Genomic DNA, 22,295 nt, shown 5'->3' on the forward strand with positions numbered 1-22,295 from the left:
TATCATCTTTTTTCTTCACAAGGATGACAGGCGAAGCCCGAGGTACAGTGGCTAGAATAGGGAAGTGTGATTACCGCCCGGCGGCTCCTATGGCAACCACCGTCGCCGCTTGTGATGCATCCGCCAGGGAGCGCTCGCACTCGTTTATACGTCAAGCTGCGCGCCCGATGCGAATTGGTCCGCGAGTTTCTCCCGCTTTCTGTTGGAAATTCTCGTGCGAAGTAATGTTTCGTGCGGTGCCGACAAGTGCTCAGGGATGAGCCGCCGTCAAAGTCAATGTTTTGTGCCTGTCTGCACGACTGGTTACAAATCGTGCAAAAAGAAGTTGTCGCTCTTCGGGGTACCGTAAGACGAGGAGACGTACTGAAAGTGGCAGCGCAATATACCTCAGGTGGACAAGCCACTCGAACGAAATGCCGCTTTGTGCGAACTGCATTTCGATCCGCAGTTTGTGTCGCGTCACTTTGAAGACATCATCAGTGGTGAGCTGGTGCGCCTGGAAAGGAGCAGGCCATTGCTACAGCCGGATGCGATACTGACGATCTTTCCAAACGTCCCCAAGTACATCTCCAAGCCAGTGCTCAAGAAAAGTAATCCGAAAGAAATGTTGGACCCACAGTTTGCACCTCCACAAAAAAGAAATAGCGAATCGACGTGGCCTCACCCGACACATCGGATGAAGCACCCACGCTTGCCGCCAACTCTGGATTACCAAAGTGTGATCGTGCCTTCCAATCAGTGGGGTAAGCACGTTTTTTTCTGAAACTTCCCTTTTTGTCGCATATAGCGTCTGCATACTGGGGCCAATCATGAGCTTACTTCACGCCCAAAAGCTTGTGCTGTTTCGTTGCGGCGACAGCATGATCGAACACTAAGTGTTTGTACGTGGTGTCGAGCTCTCACTTGATGAGCACTGCGATCCTCCATCCCTCCTAGAGGCTGTTGACAGCATGCAGCTCTGTTCTGACGCTGCGCGGTCGGTGGAGTTCCCTCTTGCGCGCAGCTCCAACATGACAAGCTGGTATGAAAGCCTCTACCCCACGAAGTGCAAGGGGCTTGTAAGTGGCCCTGAGAAGTGCTGCATCGCCTCCAAGTACCTCAGAAGGCTATTGCTCAACCAGAGGTGTCGACCTAGGCAGCTAAAGCGTAAGGAAAATTACGTCAGGAAGCTATAGGCAAGGACCCAAGCTACGGTGCGCCGCCTAAGAGCCAAAGTGAAAAGCTTGGACGAGGCTCTCGCGCAGCAAAAACAGGCAAATCACGCGAATGAAGAAAGTGCACTGAAGAAGAAGATTGAGAAGCTCCCACCCAAACAGAAGGCAGAAATCATGCAGTGCTTTGAAGCTGCAAAAATGATCAATAATTGCACCATATTTTGCTTATAACATACCAGTTTTCAAGAAATCTTGCAAACGTGAAAATATTGAGCGAGCCAAGGCAACTTTTGTGTAACATAATCATCGGTGCATGCCAATTAAGGGCAGTTACATATATTTAAGTGAAATCCGAATGAATCTTTCTTTAACGAACAACTCGGACTCAATTCATCTTTGCAAGCAAGAACAGTTGTTTTCGTTCAAGCGTGCGTTTATAGACAGTAATTTGGCGCGTAAAATAAGACTGCAGTGAAGCAAAACTCGAGGCGTGTCCGCGCGGCCTCCGAGGTAAACATGCCAAGACGGCCTAGATATCGCAAGCAAATGACGTGTTGTACGCGAACTTATAGGGCGCATATGTCGCTATAATGTTGCTGCGATCTTCGTGAACACGAGTGGCTGAGCAAGATGTGCCATTTCAGGTAAAGACAAGGAAATTCGCATCGCGAATCGGGGCGCTTATCCGGCTAGTCGATCGTCGGGCCTGGTCGGGCGACGTGAATACAAGCGTCAGCGCCGCCTTGCGGCTGCATCTGAAACGCGCACGTGAGCGGCGGGGCCTTCGTCACACTTCCCTATTCTAGCCACTGTACCCGAGGACTGGCTGATGGTTCGATGACCCCTTTGTGAAGCCCTTTGTCCACTTCGGATTGGATGACTACGTTCAGCACACGATACACCATAGGGACGCCGACAAATGGGATTCCTGTCTCCAGTCTTTATACGGTGGCGAACAACAGATGTTTGGCCTAAAGGCCTGTCGCCGAAACCAAAAATGTCACTGTACGATTCGAGTAGGAGACGTATTGCCTTGGTCTTAGCAAAGGGGAGGTCAGGAGCAATCATTCGCGAAGCCATGCATGAAGGAACCAGAGCTGTGAGTTGCAACTGGCGCAAAGAAAACACTCTCGGCATTCAGACTCTCAATGTCAAACTTGGAAGTACTAGAAACGGTGGCCAAGAACATGCCGGCCGGAAGCACTTGAGGACACAGGGTGAAATTCAGAAGGGAATAACGACGTCGTTATTGGTAACCGTGACCAGCGTATGCACAACAGCAACGTTCCGGTTCAACAGCACTTCGACCTTTGCGCGAAGCACATATTCACCGTCAATAATCTGTGGCTGTACGATCAAAGCGACTGCCTCGGGTGACAGACACATCTTGAAGCGAGCACAGGCGCGGTTGGGCGATGCTCGGAGCATTGGCGAGTTTATGTTGCGCACTTGATGAGAGCAGAACGATTGGATTAAAAAGTTAGCGCAGCTTACACTAAGTTGTGCAAGGCTGGAGAAACTACAGAGCTGGTGATCACATACCTTCTTCCAGTTTCGCTATGCTCGGCTAAGTTTTGCTAGGTTCTGCCAAGTTCCGCTGTCGGCACGACGAGCTACCAGCTGAGCGGCTTCTTCTTCAGTAGTCTTGTACTTCTTCGGCCGTGATATGTTACATTTAGTCTACGAAGTCTACGAGAGTTGTGTGTGTCGCCGTCCTGGCGGCATTATCTTTATAATCAGTGTGACATCATGGGCAACTTCACAAAGTGTTGTCATGGCTAAGCAAAGCAATTATTGTGGCGTGGAGCAATCACATGGCTGCGCGAAGCTAGGTAAGTGATTGCTAGGCGACTGCACTGACGGAGCAGGTCTGCTGGAACGTGGTGTGGGCATTGCAACGCGGTGAAACGTGGTGTCGGGATTGGAATGCGGTGTTGGTGTTGCAAGCTGCGGCATGCAACGCGCAGTGGCATCATCGCTGGTGCGGCGGCGGAGGAGCGTCCGGAGCTAGGAGAAGCGAGGCACAGCTGTGGCATGTGCTTTAGTGACGTCTTCGCTGGGCATGTTTTTACGAACGCTTCGCGGGGAAACGAAAATCTTAAAGAGCTCCGCTGTTAGAAGCCCTACCCAAGTGTAACGTCTTCAGGGCAGCTGTCGATCACAGCAAAAATAACATAAGTAGGGCGGCCGGCTATACTTAAACGCGCGGTTCACATTCCAAGAAGAACCAGCACGCCGCCGTCGGCCAGACGAAGTACTCGTGTAGCTGCTGGGGTGAGGACCTTGTTTAAACGTCTACGTAGGCTAGCACTCATCATTAGAGACCGGATTTTAGGCAAATGCCTTTTTTTGTTCCTTCCGTTCCTATCGCCCCATTCTGATATATGAACAATATTTTGAAATATGAGCGGTTAACAAGGGCTTTTATAGTGTTTTTATAGTGCATATAAATGCCTATTTTGGCGTTTGTGCCTTAATGCCTATAAATGCCTATTTTCCATATCACCGCCCATATGAACACTATTTAGCCTCAAGTTTCGCTTTCGAGAACAGTTAGAGACCATTATTCATGTTACTGGGCAACATTGACTGATCGGAACTCTATGGGGTTCATCCTAGTCATCTAGTGCAACCAACTTTCGGAAAACAACCCCTAGCAGCAGGAAATGGGACGCGCCGCGGTTGGCGAATGCGAAACCGCGGAGAGTCGTCAGGGGAAAGGAGAGTAAAAAGCAAAAGAAGAAAGAAAAATGTGATGTTGACGCGGCTTTTCGTTTGTTTGTAATTTACTTTTTAAGGTGTTCTCTGCCGTCGAGCGTTCCTTCTCAGCGTTGAAGATCATTCTCAGGGACAATAGTAGTAGTAGTAGTAGTAGTAGTAGTAGTAGTAGTAGTAGTAGTAGTAGTAGTAGTGGTGGTGGTGGTGGTGGTAGTAAAACTTTATTATAATCAGAAACCGGACAGGCTACTACCCCCGTCCACAGATGGGGTAGGGGGTTAAAGACGAAGTTTGTCCAGCAGGGTGGTGCCCCTATTCCAAGGCCCCACTAGCACGGGCCATCCGCTCAGCTCGTTGGATCAGTCGTAGCTGATCTTCCAGGGCTGGGCTAGACAGCAGCGCCTCCCATTCGTTCCACGTGCCGGTTGTTTCGTGTTCTTCTCCGTGTTCTGCACACTTCCACGTGATGTGAAAGAGTGTTGGTGTTGCTCCACACCACGGGCAAGAGCAAAAATTTTGAATCCAAAACTTTGGAGATGGTGGTAGTTTGCTATTGTTTCCACAATCTTCACAGTGATTCTTGGACTACGTTCCGCGTGCTCTCCAAACAGATTTCTTCAAACACGTGCACTTCAAATGGGCGGAAATGTATTTGGCAGTGTTGAGGCGTTGTGCTGTACAATTCCGATAATGTTATTGTATATGAGAAAATTGCCAGAGTTGTACCTAACAGTCCTCATGTAAGAACATGTAATTTTTTTAATAAATTGTAGCCTCTCTTGCATTTATTTTTTGTCTGTTTTTGTTGTGTCTTAACTTAATTGCGTCAGGTAGACATAAAGTAGCGCTTTTTTTAATCAGTATTCCCAGCTTTCAAGTATTCTTTTTCATGCTTGTTTCACTTTATGCAACGCTCGAGTACAGTGGCCATTCAACATGAATATGAGCAGTTTACTTGTTGAATTACACCAAATGATAGTCATTAGTCCAGCAGTTTTATGGGACAATTGTACGGCTATGTTTACCTGTTGGCGCCTTTGTGCCATCATAAACAATAACATTTCTTGTTTTCCTGTCGTAGATACAGGTAGCGCACGTCTTCGTTTGAAATTATTTGCATTTATGTAAAAATTTGTTGTGCTATATGTACGACGTTGGAGGCCTAAAACGTTGCTTTTGCTGCCTATTTTTGGCACCTAAAACGCACTTTTTTAATGTCTAAAGATCCAGCCTCTACTCATCATTTTTATTTTTATTTGCGATACTGCCAGTCTCAGTGAGACCAAAGCAGGTGGGCATTGTATTAGACAGTTTTCAAGAGAAACAAACAGGCCCTACTACATGATACAGTAAAAAAAGAAAAGGGAAAAGAAAAACACCAATGACGATGTGAAATACAACACTTTTGGTTAGTATAACAATATCACTGAGTAACAATTATAGTATTACTAGAATTTATATAAAAATAGCGAACATATGACCCTTGTAAGATTAGAGAAGTTATACAGCTAACAGATAAAAGCGCAGTAGTGACCAGTTTGGGGCTTGAAATGCAGAATTTCCACGCGTAGGAACAAGCATTACAGTGAATATGTGTGGGTGTGTTAAATGGCGTCTTCTGTGTTTGATGTCTCTAGTTGGTTGACGAACGATGAAAGTGACGGAGAGGAAACTATGTCTGAGTTGAGGAGATTCCATTCTTTGATCGCACGAGGAAAAAGTGAAAACTTGAACGTGTCCTTACGAACAATGTACTGGTTTAGTGTAAATGGGTGCTTATTTCGTGATAGACGTGATGTAGACAAAGTAACGTATTTGGCTCGGTCTATCTTTTAACTGCCGTGCATTAGTTGGTAGATGAATTTTAAGCGGGCTTGTCTGGCCCTAACAGATAGTGTTTTAAGGCCTGCATCAGCTAAGAGGTTTGTAGGGGAGTCATAGGGCCTGTATTTGCTAAAGGTGAATCTCACAGCTTTTCTTTGCACTTTTTCTAGTTTTGATATGTTAGTTGATGTGTGCGGAAACCAGATGATGTTAGTGTATTCTAAAACGGAGCGAACAAACGTTGTATAAGCTAGTAGTCTGTTGTGCTTCGGTGCAAGGCGTAAACATCGTCTAAGAAAAAAAAAAGCTTGAGTAATGCGACTGAGGTAATATTATCAATATGTAAGTTCCATGAAAGGTCAGAAGTGAATGTCAAACCTAGGTATTTGTGGTTATTTACTTTGTTCAGGCAAGTGCCACCGAGAGCGTAAGAAAATTCTGAGGGCTTCTTTTTTGTTGTAAAGGACATGCATACAGATTTAGTGGTATTGATTGACATTTCTCATTCTTTACACCAATTGGACACCAATTCGAGTGCTCTGTTTAATAATAAGTGGTCTTCGTAACTGACAATTTCTTTATAAATAATACAATCATCAGCGAAGAGCTTAATGTCACATTCAATGTTAGCAGTAATGTCGTTAATAAAGATCAAAAATAGCAATGGGCCCAACACTGATCCTTGGGGAACACCGGAGGTGACAGCTACAGACATGGAAGGGGTGCTATCTGAAATAACATGCTGTGTTCGATGCGGAAAAAATGTTTTTTGTCCATGCAGTGACCTGACCATCGCCGATCGTAGCCTCTAATTTTGCAACTACTTTAACATGGCTTACACAATCAAATACTTTACTGAAGTCGAGGAGGATCATGTCTGTCTGGCTTCGGTTGTTTAGGTTGAGCGCAAGGTCATGGACCACTTCGCTTAGTTGTGTGACCGTCGAGAGGCCACTTCTAAAGCCGTGTTGAGGTATTAATATATGTTCTTGCTTTAGAAATATAGTGATGTGTTTGAAGATAATATGTTCCAATATTTTACAAGATGTGCTAGTAAGTGAGATTGGCCTGTAGTTGGAAGGTTCGTTGATGTCGCCGGATTTATGTATAGGAATTACCCTCGCTTTTTTCCAGTCATCTGGTAGTTGTGCGGACGCGAGTGATTTGCGGTATATAATGACAAGGTATTGGCTACACCATTCTGCATACGCTTTTAAAAACTCATTCTGGATATTATCTGGCCCATTAGCTTTCTTGATGTCGAGATCAAGCAATAGATTAAGAACTCCGGCATTAGTTATGTTTATTGAATCAATGATTTTTGGCGGACAGGGTAGGGAGGGAACTAAGCCATTATCTGAAGTGAAAAATGAAAAGAAATAGTTGTTGAATGTGTTCGCTCGAGTCGTTTTATCTTCTAGAGACCGTTCAGGTGACACATCTGAACACGGGCGAAAGTACCTCCAAAACCGGTGTGGATTGTTGGTAATGAAGTCGGGGAATGTTGTGCTGAAATAGTGATGCTTTGCGTATTTTAACTTTCCTCTGAAGTCAGCGAGAGCGGAGGTCAGCTTGTCTTTCAGAGATTGATTTGGCCCTTTTCTTTTAACAGTATGTCTAAGTCGTTTTACTTTACGCTTCGCTTGGAGGACCTCGCGCGATATCCATGGGTTTTCTTTCGTGGTTTGCAATGTTTCATCGGGATGAAGTTTGTTGTGCAGTGTAGCACGATTGACTTAAATTGATGCCACAAAGTGTTGGCGTCACAACACGTTTCTGAAGCTGCTTGAAGAAAAGCATCAAACGCGTGTGCCATGTGAGTGAGAATACTGTCATGATCTGCTCTACGAAAATCAAGCACAGCACGCTCCAGATTCAGCTTCGTTATGCTGCCTTCTATCGAGAGCTTGCATTTAGGTATGTCGTGGTCCGATATACCACCGACTACAGCCATCTCAATTGCGTGAAGTGGGAAATGGTCACTTATGAGTATGAGATCAAGTATGCTATTCGTAGAGCCTTGTGAGCGAGTTGGCTGGTAGACTACCTGGTGAAGGTTGAAATTTAGCATTGGTTCCGTAAGTGCTGCGGATGTGGCTGAAGTGTAGTGCATGGTACTCCACTTCAGGACTGGTAAATTGTAGTCCCCCATGAGGATCACTCTGCTGGTACGAACGTGGCACTGCATAAACTCCTGCAAGGCAAGCACGCCTTCGGGTCCACTAGTAGGGCTTCGATAGGCGCAACCAGCAAATATACCGGTGTCATTGTAGAAGATTTTACAAAATACAGCCTCTGCGTTGGAGACTTCAGGGAGTGGAACGAATGGAACATCATTCTTAAGAAGCAGGGCCACGCCGCCACCACGAGACAGCCTATCTTTACGAATAACAGAGTAACCTGGTGGAGATATCTCGTGACTGAAGATATCTGGGGATAGCCAGGTTTCACTGATAGCCACTATATCGGGATTGTGTTCTAGTAACAGTCCTTCCAGGAGTTCCACTTTGTTTACTATGCTTCTTGCGTTTATATTAAGCGCTGTAAGGGTCTCAAGTTTATTTTTAGGGTCTCACGCTTGTTTGGCTTCGGGTTGATGGACGATTTCTTTCGATGTTTTTTTGTAGTGACACCCTATCATTTTTTTCGTGATCCCAAACAAACACGCGATCATTAATGTAGAGCTTGTCATATGATAAGGAGACTTTTTCGTGTTTTTCCCGATCGGGTTTTGTACTATCCCAGAGTTTCTTTCTAGTCTACCGCATTTTGCGGCTGAAATCCTCTCCTATAGACAAGTTGGAGCCTTTGAGCTTGTAGCCTTTTCGTAGTATCTGAGTCTTTTGTCTAGTGTCGAGAAGCCTGAATATGATTGGTCTGGTTTTATTTCTTGAATATCTACCTAAGCGGTGGATTCGCTCAATACCAATGGGTTCCAGACCAAGAGTGTTCTTAATTATGCTGTCGTTCACAGCCGCTTCTAGGCTTGCACTGCTTTCTCCCTCTGTTTCTGGGAGGCCATAGATTAATAGGTTTGCTCGTCTGCTCCGATTTTCCAGGTCTTCAGCTCTTTCTTCAAGCCTTTGCAAGCGCACCTTCATATGTGGGATAAAGTGTCGAGGAGTGCCTGGACAGGTACGCCGTCTATTTTACCATCAATTACACTTCTCTTTGTGAGCGCAGATAGAATGCAGCCAAATGTTTTCATGTGGCTGGCGAACAATTGCTTATACGAGGGGAAGTGAAAGACGGGTAGCATCAGGGCTACGCGAACAGAAAGCTGTGGGCGCCATTGCTTCCAGCTCACGTCGAACGATTCGCACCACGTCCTCTGATGGCAACGCATGCTGCTGTGCGGGCTCATCTTCACACGTCGACGTTGCGGCAGTATTGGGAAGTCTGGCGAATGGTTTCAGGATGCGCTGGCTACTGGCCTGCTCGAATTGTCGGCAATCTTTGATGATAGCATCAACTGTAGAGCAGCTTTTGTACATGAGCAGCTTAAAGGCGCCATCAGCAATTCCCCTCAACACGTGCCCAACCTTCTCAGCTTCTGTCATGTCGAGATCGGCTTTACGAGAAAACTCCAGCACGTCCTGGATGTACGAGATATAGGACTCCGTGGGGGATTGGGCACGCGAAGCCAGTTCCTCCTTTGCGGCAATTATACGGCCAGCTGGTTTGCCAAACAACTCTTTTAACTTCTGTATGCATTGGTCCCAGCTTGTTACCTCCCCTTCGTGGTTTTCGTACCACACCTTTGCCGTGCTTCTTAGGTACAAGAGCAGGTTAGCTAGCAAAAGCGTAGGGTCCCATCCGTTGGGTGCAATCACGCGTCCGTTGGCTACGTACTTTGTTCGCTGTCTACAACTCTTCAACTTCGCCACCATCGGTCCCGCAGAAAAATCCGGGATCCTTGGACTGCACAACCAGAACCGACGGGGACAGCGACGTTGCTGGCGACGGTGACGTTGGAGGTGGCAACGACGTTGATCCCGCGTGTTCACCGTCAGTCATGGTGGAGAGGGTGATGCGACGTCCACTGCGGAGTTCTGTCTCCAGAGGTGGTACCCAGTACGTCCACCATATGTTACGGGGATGTTGAGAGTATAGACAGAATCTATTTACAATCTACACATACAAGCAGAGTCAATGTGGTCAAGATAGCTGACCAGTAACAACACGCAGCAGCCAGCGTCTCGCGATCTTCTTCTTTTCTCTTCGTTTATCCTTCCGTAACAATATGTTCATTCTATATTATAGAATGTACCAGTCGGAATGAGTTGAAAGCGAACGCAGAGTATTCTTAAGAGCTCTCGAATTAACGATGCCGATGCGCTGGCTGCAGATTCCCCACACCACCGCGAATTTGTTAAGCTGCATATATGAAGCAAGTACGTATTCAACCCATTCCAGAGCTGACTGATGTTAACAGTAAACCTACGTTCTCTAATGCGACATTGCGAATTTTAATATGACGAGTGTTTTGTGGCAATGTACTGCTCAATGTACACTCATGCGGCCTTAACTTCCAGTGCTCTCAACGATGTTTCAAACGAGGAACGTTGCCGCAAAATGAAACTTTCTTGCTTGTTTTGAAGCTCCCTCTACAACGTAAAGAAGTGCACTTGTCTCTAAAGTGGATGTAAAATTTTATTGAAAACTCATCTTATGTAAATAAATAATTAGGCGTAATTATAGAAAATACTCTGAAAAACGCCCCATTACGGCCAACAATATTTCGTTGGATTCACTATGCTGCGGCTTACCGCTATATTTAATCCTTGCCTCAAATTACGTGACACACACCGTATATGATTTGCAACATGGAAGTTGGTGTATATATAATTGGGATGACGACTATATACACAGATCAGCGAATTTTTATCGTCGGTTACGGCGTCGGCGTTTTTTGTGAGGTTCTGTATAAGCTGCAAGTGCCGTAAGATCCTACCGTGCCCTGCGCGCCGTAGCATACTCAAGGTGCGCTAGCGGGGCAGATTAGCACCCGTCCCCTTCGCAAGCCCAGCAGATTGTAAGTGTTTTAGGGGCGAAGCTTCTTAGGCTGTGGGTCTGTCCCTCCTCTGTAGTATGTAGTAGTAGTAGGTAGCCACGTCTACTTTTATGAAAAAAAAATCCTAAAGTTGTGTCCGTAGCGCGGAATCGAACCAGGGACCCCTCGCTTCCGAACGCGCGGCGCTAACCACTACGCCACGAAGCTTTTTTTCTTACTTTATTGCCTTTATTAAATTCACACAGAAATACGGTGTACAATCATATCAGCACATCAAGGGCTGAAAAGGGGAGCAGTCAAAACTCGGGCATGTACGTCAGCCCTTCTAACCTAGGAAGCCAGTCTGGTTCGGGTTCATGAAGTTTATACACTTGAACCATTCTGCTAACAGATTCGCGAAAGTAACTCCTTATTGGGCGCGCGTCAATATATGCATGATGATAGGTCATTCTTGACAACCAAATACTATGTAGGCCCAGGAGCATTATCATGTCGAATGGGATGCCTTCGTCGTTATTGACCGGTAAAATCTAATGCCGTAGCTATCTATAGGTAAGTCTTTTTTTAAAGTTCTTTGAAGTATGTCCCAAAAGAAGTAACCTCCGGAACAATCTAGAAAAACGTGTTAAATTGCCTCTGGTTTCCTACATATAAAACAGTGAGTGCCCCAAGGTACGAACATTCTTTTTTATTCCATATATGTCTTTACTTCTAGCGTATTAGTATGCAGTTTAAAGAAGAAGGTTTTGAGACCTCCCCTAACAGGCATGTTTTTTACCCTTTTTAAGGCGTCTTGACCTGGACCATCATTGTATTGGGTTCTATACAGGGGAGTGGGAAGAAATACATCACATAAGTCTTTGTACAGTTTTTTCCGCGATACGCCACAGAGGTATTCGAGGGAGAAATGATTTTGTAAGATACGACACGAAAGGTACACTTCTCTCATATACCCAGAAATGCTACCTGGCATATTTTCTGACCACACAATTAAGTTTGGCAAATGTCTACCTAACCTCACTTGGCACACAATTCGTAAAAAAGGGTCAGTAGCATTGCGAAAAAACATAAAACGATTCACCAGCTGTCTAAGATACAGATGTGACAGGCCAAGTCCTCCTAGGCGGACACGTCTGAAAATACTTGTTCGTTTAGTTATTTCCCACGTGGAACCCCAGACAAAAACGGCAAAAACACGATGCAATTTCTGAATGTTAACGCGTGAGCAATGTAATACTTGCAGCACGTACCACAGCTTGCTAATAAGGAACAAGTTGCAAATTGTGGCGCGTGCAAATATATATAGGTTGAAGCCTTTAAAACGCTCGGAGCTTTCCCGTATTGCGGCAACTTCTCCACGCCAATAGTGTTCACTGTCTCTATAATGCTGCAAAGGTACACCTAAGTATTTAACTGGCGTAGTCACCCAAGACATGTTTGCGAAAATACTTGGGGTTGATAGCCAATAGCCATGCAAGAACCCCAAGCTCTTTTCCCAGTTTATAGCGCTGCCGCTGACTCTACAAAAATGTTTTGCAATGTTCACAACTCTAAGCACGCTTTCTTGGTTCGAACAGAATACAGCTATCTCGTCAGCGTATCCAAGAAGCCGTACTTCAGTTGCATGCAGACGGAAACCTCGAATGTTGGTGCTATTGATAACGCTTAGACAAAATGGCTCAATGTACAAGAAAAACAGTAGAGAGGAGAGGGGACATCCCTGGCGTACAGAACGGTGGACTTTGATGCGCTCTTCCACTGTTTTAATAACAATAGTCCGTGTTGTGCAACCTGTGTAGGCCATGGCAACACCTTCTCTTATAATAGAACCAACGTTTACTACGCCACGAAGCACACATGGACACACGCACCACGATGACAATAGATACCCAACATTAAAGAAAGACTGCTCGTTTCTAACGCGTTTGTGCTAGCGCATTTACGGCCCGTGTAAGAAGCTGGTGTAAGACGCTGTGGCCTCTCCGCCTAACCCCCGTATTCATAAACGCTCCTCGACTTGAACATGACTTGCCACCGCCAAGGTCAGCGCGTTCGAAAGGCGTTGAAGGCGGTGGCAAGTCAAGTTCAAGTCGAGGAGCGTATATGAATACGCGGGTTATACTCTCTCAGCGGTCATGTCATGGCGTCGGCAAACGCGGTGCACGTTCCGGCATGTGTAAACGGCTGCGTAAGACGCTGTGGCCTCTCCTACTTACTAGAGTTTACTGCACGTTTCTAACGCGTTTGTGCTAGCGTCCCCTTAAGCGGGAGATGGTGCAATTATACTGAAGGGCGCTGTTATAAAATAGGAATGACGTCACATATGGCACGTGTCATTGGTGGAAGTCAATCGTTCGATTTAGTGGGCCGACGTACGCTAGGGGAGCGTTGTAATAAAACCCGCTCGTTGTTGGCACGCGTTCACTTTCGCACGGAGTCACCGGATGGAGGCAGACAAGGCTGCGGAGCGGCGAGCGCGCAAGGCGGCCGCTGCGCGCGCTCGCAGACAGAATCCCGAGGTGCGAGCCCGTGATGCAGAAGCGCGTCGTGAAGCTGCGCGACGCCGCCGCCAAGATCCTGCCGTACCAGAGCGGGAGGCCGAAGCGGCACGGCAGCGGAACCGAAGTGCTAAAATGAAGTTGGGAAAGCAGTGCTTAGCGGTGATTGCAATGGAGGGCAGCATTTTTCTCTATGCAGAGCTTCCTCATCACTACCCTCATTGTGGGAGATACTGGTGCATGCAGTAGGTCAAGAGAAGCCGAAGTGCTAAAATAAAGTTGGGAAAGCAGTGCTTAGCGGTGATTGCGATGGAGGGCAGCATTTTTGTGTATGCAGAGCTTCCTCACCCCTACCCTCATTGGGGGAGATACTGGTGCATGTAGTAGGTCAAGAGAAGCCGAAGTGCTAAAATAAATTTGGGAAAGCAGTGCTTAGCGGTGATTGCGATGGAGGGCAGCATTTTTGTGTATGCAGAGCTTCCTCACCCCTACCCTCATTGTGGGAGATACTGGTGCACGTAGTAGGTCAAGAGAAGCTGAAGTGCTAAAATAAAGTTGGGAAAGCAGTGCTTAGCGGTGATTGCGATGGAGGGCAGCATTTTTGTGTATGCAGAGCTTCCTCACCCCTACCCTCATTGGGGGAGATACTGGTGCATGTAGTAGGTCAAGAGAAGCCGAAGTGCTAAAATAAAGTTGGGAAAGCCGTGCTTAGCGGTGATTGCGATGGAGGGCAGCATTTTTGTGTATGCAGAGCTTCCTCACCCCTACCCTCATTGTGGGAGATACTGGTGCGTGTAGTAGGTCAAGAGAAGCTGAAGTGCTAAAATAAATTTGGGAAAGCAGTGCTTAGCGGTGATTGCGATGGAGGGCAGCATTTTTGTGTATGCAGAGCTTCCTCACCCCTACCCTCATTGTGGGAGATACTGGTGCATGCAGTAGGTCAAGAGAAGCCGAAGTGCTAAAATAAATTTGGGAAAGCCGTGCTTAGCGGTGATTGCAATGGAGGGCAGCATTTTTGTGTATGCAGAGCTTCCTCATCACTACCCTCATTGTGGGAGATACTGGTGCATGCAGTAGGTCAAGAGAAGCCGAAGTGCTAAAATGAAGTTGGGAAAGCAGTGCTTAGCGGTGATTGCGATGGAGGGCAGCATTTTTGTGTATGCAGAGCTTCCTCACCCCTACCCTCATTGTGGGAGATACTGGTGCGTGTAGTAGGTCAAGAGAAGCCGAAGTGCTAAAATAAAGTTGGGAAAGCCGTGCTTAGCGGTGATTGCGATGGAGGGCAGCATTTTTGTGTATGCAGAGCTTCCTCATCACTACCCTCATTGTGGGAGATACTGGTGCATGCTAGTAGGTCAAGAGAAGCCGAAGTGCTAAAATAAATTTGGGAAAGCAGTGCTTAGCGGTGATTGCGATGGAGGGCAGCATTTTTGTGTATGCAGAGCTTCCTCACCCCTACCCTCATTGGGGGAGATACTGGTGCATGCAGTAGGTCAAGAGAAGCCGAAGTGCTAAAATAAAGTTGGGAAAGCAGTGCTTAGCGGTGATTGCGATGGAGGGCAGCATTTTTGTGTATGCAGAGCTTCCTCACCCCTACCCACATTGTGGGAGATACTGGTGCGTGTAGTAGGTCAAGAGAAGCCGAAGTGCTAAAATAGAGTTGGGAAAGCAGTGCTTAGCGGTGATTGCGATGGAGGGCAGCATTTTTGTGTATGCAGAGCTTCCTCACCCCTACCCTCATTGTGGGAGATACTGGTGCATGTAGTAGGTCAAGAGAAGCCGAAGTGCTAAATAAAGTTGGGAAAGCAGTGCTTAGCGGTGATTGCGATGGAGGGCAGCATTTTTGTGTATGCAGAGCTTCCTCACCCCTACCCTCATTGTGGGAGATACTGGTGCATGTAGTAGGTCAAGAGAAGCCGAAGTGCTAAAATAAAGTTGGGAAAGCAGTGCTTAGCGGTGATTGCGATGGAGGGCAGCATTTTTGTGTATGCAGAGCTTCCTCACCCCTACCCACATTGTGGGAGATACTGGTGCGTGTAGTAGGTCAAGAGAAGCCGAAGTGCTAAAATAAAGTTGGGAAAGCAGTGCTTAGCGGTGATTGCGATGGAGGGCAGCATTTTTGTGTATGCAGAGCTTCCTCACCCCTACCCACATTGTGGGAGATACTGGTGCGTGTAGTAGGTCAAGAGAAGCCGAAGTGCTTAAATAAAGTTGGGAAAGCAGTGCTTAGCGGTGATTGCGATGGAGGGCAGCATTTTTGTGTATGCAGAGCTTCCTCACCCCTACCCACATTGTGGGAGATACTGGTGCGTGTAGTAGGTCAAGAGAAGCCGAAGTGCTAAATAAAGTTGGGAAAGCAGTGCTTAGCGGTGATTGCGATGGAGGGCAGCATTTTTGTGTATGCAGAGCTTCCTCACCCCTACCCACATTGTGGGAGATACTGGTGCGTGTAGTAGGTCAAGAGAAGCCGAAGTGCTAAAATAAAGTTGGGAAAGCAGTGCTTAGCGGTGATTGCGATGGAGGGCAGCATTTTTGTGTATGCAGAGCTTCCTCACCCCTACCCACATTGTGGGAGATACTGGTGCGTGTAGTAGGTCAAGAGAAGCCGAAGTGCTAAAATAAAGTTGGGAAAGCAGTGCTTAGCGGTGATTGCGATGGAGGGCAGCATTTTTGTGTATGCAGAGCTTCCTCACCCCTACCCTCATTGTGGGAGATACTGGTGCGTGTAGTAGGTCAAGAGAAGCCGAAGTGCTAAAATAAAGTTGGGAAAGCAGTGCTTAGCGGTGATTGCGATGGAGGGCAGCATTTTTGTGTATGCAGAGCTTCCTCACCCCTACCCACATTGTGGGAGATACTGGTGCGTGTAGTAGGTCAAGAGAAGCCGAAGTGCTAAAATAAATTTGGGAAAGCAGTGCTTAGCGGTGATTGCGATGGAGGGCAGCATTTTTGTGTATGCAGAGCTTCCTCACCCCTACCCTCATTGTGGGAGATACTGGTGCATGTAGTAGGTCAAGAGAAGCCGAAGTGCTAAAATAAAGTTGGGAAAGCAGTGCTTAGCGGTGATTGCGATGGAGGGCAGCATTTTTGTGTATGCAGAGCTTCCTCACCCCTACCCACATTGTGGGAGATACTGGTGCGTGTAGTAGGTCAAGAGAAGCCGAAGTGCTAAAATAAAGTTGGGAAAGCAGTGCTTAGCGGTGATTGCGATGGAGGGCAGCATTTTTGTGTATGCAGAGCTTCCTCACCCCTACCCACATTGTGGGAGATACTGGTGCGTGTAGTAGGTCAAGAGAAGCCGAAGTGCTAAAATAAATTTGGGAAAGCAGTGCTTAGCGGTGATTGCGATGGAGGGCAGCATTTTTGTGTATGCAGAGCTTCCTCACCCCTACCCTCATTGTGGGAGATACTGGTGCATGTAGTAGGTCAAGAGAAGCCGAAGTGCTAAAATAAAGTTGGGAAAGCAGTGCTTAGCGGTGATTGCGATGGAGGGCAGCATTTTTGTGTATGCAGAGCTTCCTCACCCCTACCCTCATTGTGGGAGATACTGGTGCGTGTAGTAGGTCAAGAGAAGCCGAAGTGCTAAAATAAAGTTGGGAAAGCAGTGCTTAGCGGTGATTGCGATGGAGGGCAGCATTTTTGTGTATGCAGAGCTTCCTCACCCCTACCCACATTGTGGGAGATACTGGTGCGTGTAGTAGGTCAAGAGAAGCCGAAGTGCTAAAATAAAGTTGGGAAAGCAGTGCTTAGCGGTGATTGCGATGGAGGGCAGCATTTTTGTGTATGCAGAGCTTCCTCACCCCTACCCACATTGTGGGAGATACTGGTGCGTGTAGTAGGTCAAGAGAAGCCGAAGTGCTAAAATAAAGTTGGGAAAGCAGTGCTTAGCGGTGATTGCGATGGAGGGCAGCATTTTTGTGTATGCAGAGCTTCCTCACCCCTACCCACATTGTGGGAGATACTGGTGCGTGTAGTAGGTCAAGAGAAGCCGAAGTGCTAAAATAAAGTTGGGAAAGCAGTGCTTAGCGGTGATTGCGATGGAGGGCAGCATTTTTGTGTATGCAGAGCTTCCTCACCCCTACCCACATTGTGGGAGATACTGGTGCGTGTAGTAGGTCAAGAGAAGCCGAAGTGCTAAAATAAAGTTGGGAAAGCAGTGCTTAGCGGTGATTGCGATGGAGGGCAGCATTTTTGTGTATGCAGAGCTTCCTCACCCCTACCCACATTGTGGGAGATACTGGTGCGTGTAGTAGGTCAAGAGAAGCCGAAGTGCTTAAATAAAGTTGGGAAAGCAGTGCTTAGCGGTGATTGCGATGGAGGGCAGCATTTTTGTGTATGCAGAGCTTCCTCACCCTACCCTCATTGTGGGAGATACTGGTGCATGCTAGTAGGTCAAGAGAAGCCGAAGTGCTAAAATAAAGTTGGGAAAGCAGTGCTTAGCGGTGATTGCGATGGAGGGCAGCATTTTTGTGTATGCAGAGCTTCCTCACCCCTACCCACATTGTGGGAGATACTGGTGCGTGTAGTAGGTCAAGAGAAGCCGAAGTGCTAAAATAAAGTTGGGAAAGCAGTGCTTAGCGGTGATTGCGATGGAGGGCAGCATTTTTGTGTATGCAGAGCTTCCTCACCCCTACCCTCATTGTGGGAGATACTGGTGCATGCTAGTAGGTCAAGAGAAGCCGAAGTGCTAAAATAAATTTGGGAAAGCAGTGCTTAGCGGTGATTGCGATGGAGGGCAGCATTTTTGTGTATGCAGAGCTTCCTCACCCCTACCCTCATTGTGGGAGATACTGGTGCATGCAGTAGGTCAAGAGAAGCCGAAGTGCTAAAATAAATTTGGGAAAGCCGTGCTTAGCGGTGATTGCGAATGGAGGGCAGCATTTTTGTGTATGCAGAGCTTCCTCACCCCTACCCTCATTGTGGGAGATACTGGTGCATGCTAGTAGGTCAAGAGAAGCCGAAGTGCTAAAATAAAGTTGGGAAAGCAGTGCTTAGCGGTGATTGCGATGGAGGGCAGCATTTTTGTGTATGCAGAGCTTCCTCACCCCTACCCTCATTGTGGGAGATACTGGTGCATGCAGTAGGTCAAGAGAAGCCGAAGTGCTAAAATAAATTTGGGAAAGCCGTGCTTAGCGGTGATTGCAATGGAGGGCAGCATTTTTGTGTATGCAGAGCTTCCTCACCCCTACCCTCATTGTGGGAGATACTGGTGCGTGTAGTAGGTCAAGAGAAGCCGAAGTGCTAAAATAAAGTTGGGAAAGCCGTGCTTAGCGGTGATTGCGATGGAGGGCAGCATTTTTGTGTATGCAGAGCTTCCTCACCCCTACCCACATTGTGGGAGATACTGGTGCGTGTAGTAGGTCAAGAGAAGCCGAAGTGCTTAAATAAAGTTGGGAAAGCAGTGCTCAGCGGTGATTGCGATGGAGGGCAGCATTTTTGTGTATGCAGAGCTTCCTCACCCCTACCCTCATTGTGGGAGATACTGGTGCGTGTAGTAGGTCAAGAGAAGCCGAAGTGCTAAAATAAAGTTGGGAAAGCAGTGCTTAGCGGTGATTGCGATGGAGGGCAGCATTTTTGTGTATGCAGAGCTTCCTCACCCCTACCCACATTGTGGGAGATACTGGTGCGTGTAGTAGGTCAAGAGAAGCCGAAGTGCTAAAATAAAGTTGGGAAAGCAGTGCTTAGCGGTGATTGCGATGGAGGGCAGCATTTTTGTGTATGCAGAGCTTCCTCACCCCTACCCACATTGTGGGAGATACTGGTGCGTGTAGTAGGTCAAGAGAAGCCGAAGTGCTAAATAAAGTTGGGAAAGCAGTGCTTAGCGGTGATTGCGATGGAGGGCAGCATTTTTGTGTATGCAGAGCTTCCTCACCCCTACCCTCATTGGGGGAGATACTGGTGCATGTAGTAGGTCAAGAGAAGCCGAAGTGCTAAAATAAAGTTGGGAAAGCAGTGCTTAGCGGTGATTGCGATGGAGGGCAGCATTTTTGTGTATGCAGAGCTTCCTCACCCCTACCCACATTGTGGGAGATACTGGTGCGTGTAGTAGGTCAAGAGAAGCCGAAGTGCTAAAATAAAGTTGGGAAAGCAGTGCTTAGCGGTGATTGCGATGGAGGGCAGCATTTTTGTGTATGCAGAGCTTCCTCACCCCTACCCACATTGTGGGAGATACTGGTGCGTGTAGTAGGTCAAGAGAAGCCGAAGTGCTAAAATAAAGTTGGGAAAGCAGTGCTTAGCGGTGATTGCGATGGAGGGCAGCATTTTTGTGTATGCAGAGCTTCCTCACCCCTACCCTCATTGGGGGAGATACTGGTGCATGTAGTAGGTCAAGAGAAGCCGAAGTGCTAAAATAAAGTTGGGAAAGCAGTGCTTAGCGGTGATTGCGATGGAGGGCAGCATTTTTGTGTATGCAGAGCTTCCTCACCCCTACCCTCATTGTGGGAGATACTGGTGCATGTAGTAGGTCAAGAGAAGCCGAAGTGCTAAAATAAAGTTGGGAAAGCCGTGCTTAGCAGTGATTGCGATGGAGGGCAGAATTTTTGTGTATGCAGAGCTTCCTCACCCCTACCCTCATTGGGGGAGATACTGGTGCACGTAGTAGGTCAAGAGAAGCTAAAGTGCTAAAATAAATTTGGGAAAGCAGTGCTTAGCTGTGATTGCGATGGAGGGCAGCATTTTTGTGTATGCAGAGCTTCCTCACCCCTACCCTTATTGTGGGAGATACTGGTGCACGTAGTAGGTCAAGAGAAGCTGAAGTGCTAAAATAAAGTTGGGAAAGCAGTGCTTAGCGGTGATTGCGATGGAGGGCAGCATTTTTGTGTATGCAGAGCTTCCTCATCACTACCCTCATTGTGGGAGATACTGGTGCATGCAGTAGGTCAAGAGAAGCTAAAGTGCTAAAATGAAGTTGGGAAAGCAGTGCTTAGCGGTGATTGCGATGGAGGGCTGCATTTTTCTCTATGCAGAGCTTCCTCACCCCTACCCTCATTGTGGGAGATACTGGTGCATGTAGTAGGTCAAGAGAAGCCGAAGTGCTAAAATAAAGTTGGGAAAGCAGTGCTTAGCGGTGATTGCGATGGAGGGCAGCATTTTTGTGTATGCAGAGCTTCCTCACCCCTACCCTCATTGTGGGAGATACTGGTGCATGCAGTAGGTCAAGAGAAGCCGAAGTGCTAAAATAAAGTTGGGAAAGCAGTGCTTAGCGGTGATTGCGATGGAGGGCAGCATTTTTGTGTATGCAGAGCTTCCTCACCCCTACCCTCATTGTGGGAGATACTGGTGCATGTAGTAGGTCAAGAGAAGCCGAAGTGCTAAAATAAAGTTGGGAAAGCCGTGCTTAGCGGTGATTGCGATGGAGGGCAGCATTTTTGTGTATGCAGAAGCTTCCTCACCCCTACCCTCCTTGTGGGAGATACTGGTGAATGTAGTAGGTCAAGAGAAGCCGAAGTGCTAAAATAAAGTTGGGAAAGCCGTGCTTAGCAGTGATTGCGATGGAGGGCAGCATTTTTGTGTATGCAGAGCTTCCTCACCCCTACCCTCATTGTGGGAGATACTGGTGAATGTAGTAGGTCAAGAGAAGCCGAAGTGCTAAAATAAAGTTGGGAAAGCCGTGCTTAGCAGTGATTGCGATGGAGGGCAGAATTTTTGTGTATGCAGAGCTTCCTCACCCCTACCCTCATTGTGGGAGATACTGGTGCATGTAGTAGGTCAAGAGAAGCCGAAGTGCTAAAATAAAGTTGGGAAAGCCGTGCTTAGCGGTGATTGCAATGGAGCGTGCTTAGCGGTGATTGCAATGGAGGGCAGCATTTTTGTGTATGCAGAGCTTCCTCACCCCTACCCACATTGTGGGAGATACTGGTGCGTGTAGTAGGTCAAGAGAAGCCGAAGTGCTAAAATAAAGTTGGGAAAGCAGTGCTTAGCGGTGATTGCGATGGAGGGCAGCATTTTTGTGTATGCAGAGCTTCCTCACCCCTACCCTCATTGTGGGAGATACTGGTGCATGTAGTAGGTCAAGAGAAGCCGAAGTGCTAAAATAAAGTTGGGAAAGCCGTGCTTAGCGGTGATTGCGATGGAGGGCAGCATTTTTGTGTATGCAGAGCTTCCTCACCCCTACCCTCATTGTGGGAGATACTGGTGCGTGTAGTAGGTCAAGAGAAGCCGAAGTGCTAAAATAAAGTTGGGAAAGCCGTGCTTAGCGGTGATTGCGATGGAGGGCAGCATTTTTGTGTATGCAGAGCTTCCTCACCCCTACCCTCATTGGGGGAGATACTGGTGCATGCAGTAGGTCAAGAGAAGCCGAAGTGCTAAAATGAAGTTGGGAAAGCAGTGCTTAGCGGTGATTGCAATGGAGGGCAGCATTTTTGTGTATGCAGAGCTTCCTCACCCCTACCCTCATTGGGGGAGATACTGGTGCATGTAGTAGGTCAAGAGAAGCCGAAGTGCTAAAATAAAGTTGGGAAAGCAGTGCTTAGCGGTGATTGCGATGGAGGGCAGCATTTTTGTGTATGCAGAGCTTCCTCACCCCTACCCTCATTGGGGGAGATACTGGTGCATGCAGTAGGTCAAGAGAAGCCGAAGTGCTAAAATAAAGTTGGGAAAGCAGTGCTTAGCGGTGATTGCAATGGAGGGCAGCATTTTTGTGTATGCAGAGCTTCCTCACCCCTACCCTCATTGGGGGAGATACTGGTGCATGTAGTAGGTCAAGAGAAGCCGAAGTGCTAAAATAAAGTTGGGAAAGCAGTGCTTAGCGGTGATTGCAATGGAGGGCAGCATTTTTGTGTATGCAGAGCTTCCTCACCCCTACCCTCATTGGGGGAGATACTGGTGAATGTAGTAGGTCAAGAGAAGCCGAAGTGCTTAAATAAAGTTGGGAAAGCAGTGCTTAGCGGTGATTGCGATGGAGGGCAGCATTTTTGTGTATGCAGAGCTTCCTCACCCCTACCCTCATTGGGGAGATACTGGTGCATGTAGTAGGTCAAGAGAAGCCGAAGTGCTAAAATAAAGTTGGGAAAGCCGTGCTTAGCGGTGATTGCGATGGAGGGCAGCATTTTTGTGTATGCAGAGCTTCCTCACCCCTACCCTCATTGTGGG

This window comes from Dermacentor silvarum, chromosome 5 (genome assembly GCF_013339745.2).
Source record: "Dermacentor silvarum isolate Dsil-2018 chromosome 5, BIME_Dsil_1.4, whole genome shotgun sequence".
Taxonomy (NCBI): domain Eukaryota; kingdom Metazoa; phylum Arthropoda; class Arachnida; order Ixodida; family Ixodidae; genus Dermacentor; species Dermacentor silvarum.